The following is a 6658-nucleotide window of genomic DNA, read 5'->3' as shown; positions in this document are numbered from 1 at the left end:
GGCATCAGACCGATTGGAAATCAAATTCACATGTCCCTAATTATTTAACAGGAATTCTCAACATTCCCGCAGGATAAGTAATTTGAAACAACCCACGGAGATATTTTGCCCGTTCCCTGGGGCAAATTTATGTCATAGTTTGGTTAGTTACAATGTTATCAGCTGCCTCCGAAAAACAGGCTATGCTAATATGACCATTACCTAATTCATGCCTGGAGTCTGATCCTTGGAGATTTCTAAGCCTTTTAGTGATCCCTTGAATGGCCTCTTTATAACTTTAAACACAGGGACATTTACTGAGGTAGCTGCCATAGTAAGTAAACAGGAAGGTTTATAAGAATAGCCATTTTTGTTTGTTGTCCTACCATCTACAGAACTGCAGACGTGTTATAAACACACGATTACTTTTTCACCACTAGACATGAAAACAAAAATTCCCCGTGGACTTCAAGGACATGCTGGGAGATGCGAATGTGGAGGAGGCGAAGGCACTGGTGAAGGTACTGGTGGAGCCTGATATCATCGGCATCCAGAGGAGATGGAGGCAGAAAATACTTTTCCCGCTTTTCATTATTTATTCTGGTTTTATACCCCTGAGGAAGGCCAGCAGGTGGGGAGCCTGCCCTGCCGAAGGCGGTCTGGGTCTCTTTCTGCTCCTGACTTTCTACACAGCCTTGGGCCAGGCCATTTCAGTCTTTGGTGCTTCAGCTTCCTACTCTCTCTGTAAAGTGCTTACACGTGGCCTTAGGAGCTGCAGAGGACGAGAGAGCTGCTGCCAGTGGTTTCCTCTCCAGCAGGAAGGGGGTCTCACTGATGCCTGCTACAGCCCCAGGGAAGCACTGGGGCACAGCTGGAATGAGTCAGGAGAAAGGTGGTGTCAGAGACCATCAAACCAGCCAAATTTCCATCTGCTCTGTGTGTGCTCTGGCTGGTGGAGAGGACCTCGAAGTGGACTGGCTATATTTTCTGCATCTAGGGGGCTGCCCTTGACACCCAGGGCTGGTGCCCCTGGACTCGAGCAGGAGCTGGAACAAGCCTCTTCTCTGGCGTGCCACATGGTAATGCCTCCAGTGACAGGCATGTGCCTTTCAGATTAAAAGTGCCAGGCTGAGCACTTTGGGACCTTAAAAACAGAAAAAAGCTTCCCCAGATTGGTAGCTGACGTGAGCAGATGACAGTGATGGCATCATTTGGTGTCCTGAAGGCCAAGTTGTTGTACTGCCCTCACAGGCTCTCTCTGAATGAAGGGCCCCCAGGGAAAATGTAATTTTCCAACTTGGAGAACCATGCCTATGGGATCTGAAGCCTTCCATGACCGAGGAATCAGGTTTGCCATTTTTCAAGCTTGTCCCACAGTTTGCATGGTGATTTGGGTCGACTTACGAATGGTGCGATCTTGTCGCTGCAGCCCCTGCCTTCCCTCTCTCCTTCCCCTCTTGTTTATACCTCCTCTTTGTTGCCTTGTCTTAATTTTGGCAGGAATATTGCTGGGACAGGGACCGCAGCTACACATGTTCCTAACAAAGTGTCAGCATACTTGTGAAGATAGTGAAATAACGCAAATAAAGAAGTGGATGGAAGGAAATACTATTTATTGTTTATTTACATGAGGCAAATAGAATAGGCCAGACAAGGAAATTTTACTGTGCATATGCAAACTTGGCCTGTTTCCTGTTCGCAGTTTGAAGACTGCTCACTAACTGAGTTCAAGCTTTTCTCGAAATCTTTTAAATCTCCCTGAGACCTAAAAATTGATGCACATAGATGTTAGGAGCACAAAATCACTGCAGGATCCCTCTGTAATTCCTGGAGGCACTTCGTGAGCGTGCTTTGACCGCAGGCAAGCTGAACTGTCCTTTGGGAACACCCCCCCACACTCTATGAGCACTTGGGTTGGATGTCCACAGCAGGAGTGTTGGGCCAGGAGGGAGTTTTTACTTATCAGTTGCAAAATCCCAGAGCAGAAATGCTAACTCAGCCTAAACTTTAAATGAAAATTAAAACAAATCCCCTTTGGGATGAGATGGAAATGTCAGCCCAAGGAGGAATCTGTTCTCAGTAAGTTGCGAGCGACTGAAGGAGATACAAGTTGGAATCCAGCCTTGGCTGCACCACACACCATCTGTCAGCCTTGCAGAGCAAAGTAAAGGAAAAGCAGAAAGTGTGCGATTATCCTCTCCCTTGCTGGAGAGTCCAGAGGCCAGAGAAGTGGCTTCTCTTTCCTGATACATTTCTCAAAATGGAAATGCCACATATATTTTCCCACACTGGCCACGCCAGGCATCGCGCTCTCTTCCTACTCACTCGCCCCTTGGCAAGCAGGGATGCAGACTGCTGGGCTGGGACCTGAGTGAGAAGGCTTTGTTCCCATGGCTAGAGAAGCAAATCACAGGAGAAGAACAAGGGAAAGCAAGGGATGCTGAAGCCTCTCCACCGGGCACTCTGCTGGCAGGATGCAGGGGCTTGCTGCCACCCCTGTGGGCGCCCAAGCACCGCTGGGACTGAGAGTGACCAGTCAGGCAAGAGCTCCTCTCTCTCCTTCTCCCCCCTGCCCTTGCACATTTTCACAACCTTGCGAAAGTTTCAGACAACGTCATCTTTAACCTACTGCAGGCAGGGCTTGGGAGCCACGTGAGGGACAGCGAGGGGGACCGCACTTGATCAGCACACCAGCCCCATGGCCAATGAGTGGGGAGCTGGGCTACACTCCCCTACTGGCCACCCCAAAAGGGGTGCAGGAATGTCTCTCCCCTGGCATTGCATTTTGAAAGACGTGTCTGGCGAGACAGCTAGCTGACTTTGGCAGGCACTATGGCAGCATGATAATTAATTAAAGCACGGTTGAGGAAATCATAGCACAAGCTTACTCCGCAGCCAGATCCGCAGCTCACTAACAGAGCAGGGCATCTTGCTCTAGACCATATCTCTTTATGTGAAGGAGTAGGCAGCTTGCCTTTTGCACTGAAAATAAGAGAGCGGGATGAAGAGGAATGAATCCTTGTGCTAATCAGTGAGAGAGGACCTTGTCTGCAAGATAAGGCAACCTGGGAACAGAACAGCAAGTCATACCACAGCAACAGAAAGGATAAGCAAGGCAAGACGGCTAAAGGCTATTTTGCACAAGGAGGATCCCCTCCTCCTGTTGCCCAGGCGTGGCATTAAAGACTGAAGTGCAAAACCAAAAGGTGGGCAGGAGGAACAGGTGCCCTCTTTATTGCAGTCAGAGCGGCAGCTGCTGCACAGCTCCTCGTATTTCCGTGCCTTAGGCTGAGCTCTTCCAGGTACCAACAACAGTGAAGCTGCGTGGTTTGTGCTGCTAAACAGACACCCAGGCACTTCCTGCTGTCACCTTTCCCACCGTTGCACATTTGGGGAGGTGCACGAGAACTGTGATGTGCAGACTTCCCTGCAGCCGTAGCTCTTGCACGCCTGCCTGTCTGCCCATCACCCGCCTGCCCCTGCCCCTGTACTGACAGGTACCCGTGCCCCACGCTCACGGCCAGTGTGGGAAGGCAGGCAACACTGTGCCACAAAAAGGGCTTGTAGATCAGCGTTGGTGGGACAGGCTCGCCACAGGTTGCCCTCGAGCCCCTGCGTGGCTTGGCGCCCTGTTGCTCCTTACTCAGAGCATCTCAAAGAGGCTCAGCCCAGGATGAGAGGACCTCCACTGCATGTGAAGCTGTTGCTGTAGCCCAATGAGTCATTAGACAGAGGCAAAGGAAAGAGTCATTTTTTTATCCACAAACTGAGGGTTTCATTAAAAAATGGCTGGTTTTCACAAAAAGAGATTTAAAAATATATTTCATTGGTATCTTTGAACAGAAAGTAGGAGGAAAGGATTCCTATTTTGTTTGTTTGGTTAACTTATTAGCACAGAAATCACCTGGAAGTTCACTGTGACTTTTTGGATTTAATTTCACTTTTTCTCTTCTGGAGGGGCGGAGAGAAAATTTAAGTATTTATAGGGAGAAAAAAAAGATTTCTTACTTGCATTTCCTAGTCAGAAGGAGAGCATAACACATTTTTTGCTGGTTTCTAAGCAGATACTTTTGTTGGAAGACCTCTCCTCCTGGAAGTCCTCTCATCCTGGAAGACCTCTCATCCTCAGCTATCAAATCTTGTATGAATAGAATTAGAGCAGCAGAGGAATTTTCAAAATTAGTGTTAGCCTCTCTCTCTCTATTTCCCTCCTCCCCTTTTGCCCTGCGTTTCAAGCTCTCTTTGGAGCATTGCTGTGGAAATGGAATTTTGGGGTTGATTTCTCCTCTTGCTGTTGCGTGAGGCCAGTGAATTTGCTCAGGGTTTAGCACAGCTGTACCACAGAAGCCAACGCTGCCCACATTGTGTTGGAGGCACTTATGGGCTTGTTTTGACTTTAACCTTCCACATGGTCTGTGGGTACAAGTACCAACCTAGTTATGCAACTCCTTAGAAATAATGTATTTTAGTTCTCACTCTATTACCTTCTACCCACTTTGGGATCCCCGAATACTATAAATCAGGCTCTGTTTTACAGAAGGAGCTTTGCCTTCCCCTATAGGATTCTGTCTTTTACAGAGGAAGCAAAACTCAAATCCAGTAAATCATTGCACTGAAGCACCTTGAGTTGATGCCATGAAGCTTCTTCTCTATCCGATCATGATTATCTGCAAGGGAAAGAAAGTTTTTAAATCTTGGAAAATGTGCTGTGTCAGACTGGTGCAACTGCACATGGTTCAGGGACACATTTTGACTTCATGAAGTCCCTATGAAGTCCCATCTATCTCAGATTATTTTGCAGCTCGGTTTACAACAGGCTTAGGCAACTTGCTCAAGATCCGGGGAACCAAAATTCCCCCCTCTCCTGCCTGTCTTCCATCACTTGAAGGTTTTCTTTTAGTGTTTTGTTTTTAATTTTCCGTTTTTGTTTTGGGTGGAGACTTTGCATAACTCTTTCAGATTATGTCTTAAAATGAGGCACGGGCATGAGAAGGAACAAAAGGTTATGGAAACAAGCAATTTCAGTCTAACAAATTCGATTTTATCCTGAGTAGTTTGTAAAACTGCTGCCTGCCCTTGCTATTGATGGGTTTCACTATCTGTATTGGGAATGAACTGAAAGTCTGATTACAGCCTGTGGATTAGCAGAGGTTAGTGGGGGCCAGCAGACTGCCCAGGGCTGGCCTGCCAAGCACTGCTGCTGCTCTTTTCTACCCGCTTAATCTGATTCTATCAGCAGTTAAAACTGCACTAGTTGCCTTCCCACAGCCATATTGTAACGTAAGCTTTTGCTGCAGTAGCCATGGATGTAGCTGTGCAGAACAGGAGTCTTCATGCTCTGTTTTGCTCTGACTGGGTTGGTAGCATCACCTGTGACTGAGGTGGCCTGACAGTCTCTGTTACAGCAGCTTGCTTTAAATTGTTTATTCTTTTAGTTTGCCAAATGTTGCCTGCGGGAACTGGAGTTTGCTAGGAAGGATGTCTGAACCTAGACAGTCAGGCTAGGGGAGGAAATGACACTGTGGAGTTTCAACTAAACTAGATCAAGAGAAAGTGCATTGTTTAGTCCACACCTGCGGAAAAAAAAAAAAGACATGAGAAAATTCATGCTATTGTTTTGATGAGAGGGTCTCAAACACCGGTCAGAGGATATGCTTGGTACTTTGCAAGCCGCAGGGCAAAACGTATTTTCCCTGCTCACATGACCACCATCGTCCTCTGGTAAGGAAGGCCTGGTCTCTCTCCTTACCCCTAACCTGCTCAGCTCCTACCCCCTGCCTCTGAATCCCACCCACTCCCACTGCCTCACTCACTGCTTTAGCCCCCTTCCCTCACGCTGCTGCTCCGGTCTCCTCGGTTGGAAAGAAAGTCTCTGCATGATCAGTTTGCACCCTCATTAAATTCTTCCAATGCCTTTTGGATATAAATAGGGTCCGGCAGCGGAGGAACTTCAAGTTGTGTCGTGGGGGAGATGTATTCTCACGTACAGATCTTAATGGTCTTTTAATGAAATCTAACGTCGCAAAGGTGACCCAGTTCTGCTATACACTTGAGCAACCTCTTATTATTATAGGCTCGCTCATATGCACCAGGTATATTTTAGTCTCCTCAGGTGCCCGGTCTGAGAAGAATCAGTTACCCTCAAAGTGAATCCCATTTGCTTCACGTTGCAAAACCCAGGGAGTCCTCATGCCCTCCAAGTGTCCTAAGTTTCTTTTATGGATCTGGGCCTTTGACAACATGCCGCACAGTGAAAAGGAAGACTGGTCTTGTTATTAATGCAGTACTTCTCTGTAACGTATCTAATCTTTCACCCAGTGGCCGCCGACGCAAAGCTGCTTGTGCACCATGTTGCTGAGAGGAGGGCAGAGAGAGTGGAAAAGCTCAGAGAGGAAACTTCGCCTTTCTCCAGAGCACATATGCAACCTCCAGTGAACCGATTCACGCTCCAAACTCCTATCCCCTTGAGTGCCAGCACAGCAAGGCTTCGGCAAAGGTTTTTCGGGGGAGCAGCAGAAGGCCCCTTGCAGGCACTGAGCTGAAAAGGCAGACAGGGGTCGGCTCCTGGTGCAAAAGCAGGGATGAGGAGCAAGATCTTGTTCGAGGCACCGCGGAGCCAGCTCGCCAAGGGCAGGCTGGGCCCAGGGAGGAGCGGCGGGGCCGCATCTCGGCTGCGTGG

Source organism: Egretta garzetta, unplaced genomic scaffold (genome assembly GCF_000687185.1).
Source record: "Egretta garzetta isolate BGI_Z169 unplaced genomic scaffold, ASM68718v1 scaffold693, whole genome shotgun sequence".
Lineage (NCBI taxonomy): Eukaryota > Metazoa > Chordata > Aves > Pelecaniformes > Ardeidae > Egretta > Egretta garzetta.
The sequence above is the reverse complement of the archived record's forward strand: the minus strand, read 5'-3'. Positions refer to the sequence as shown.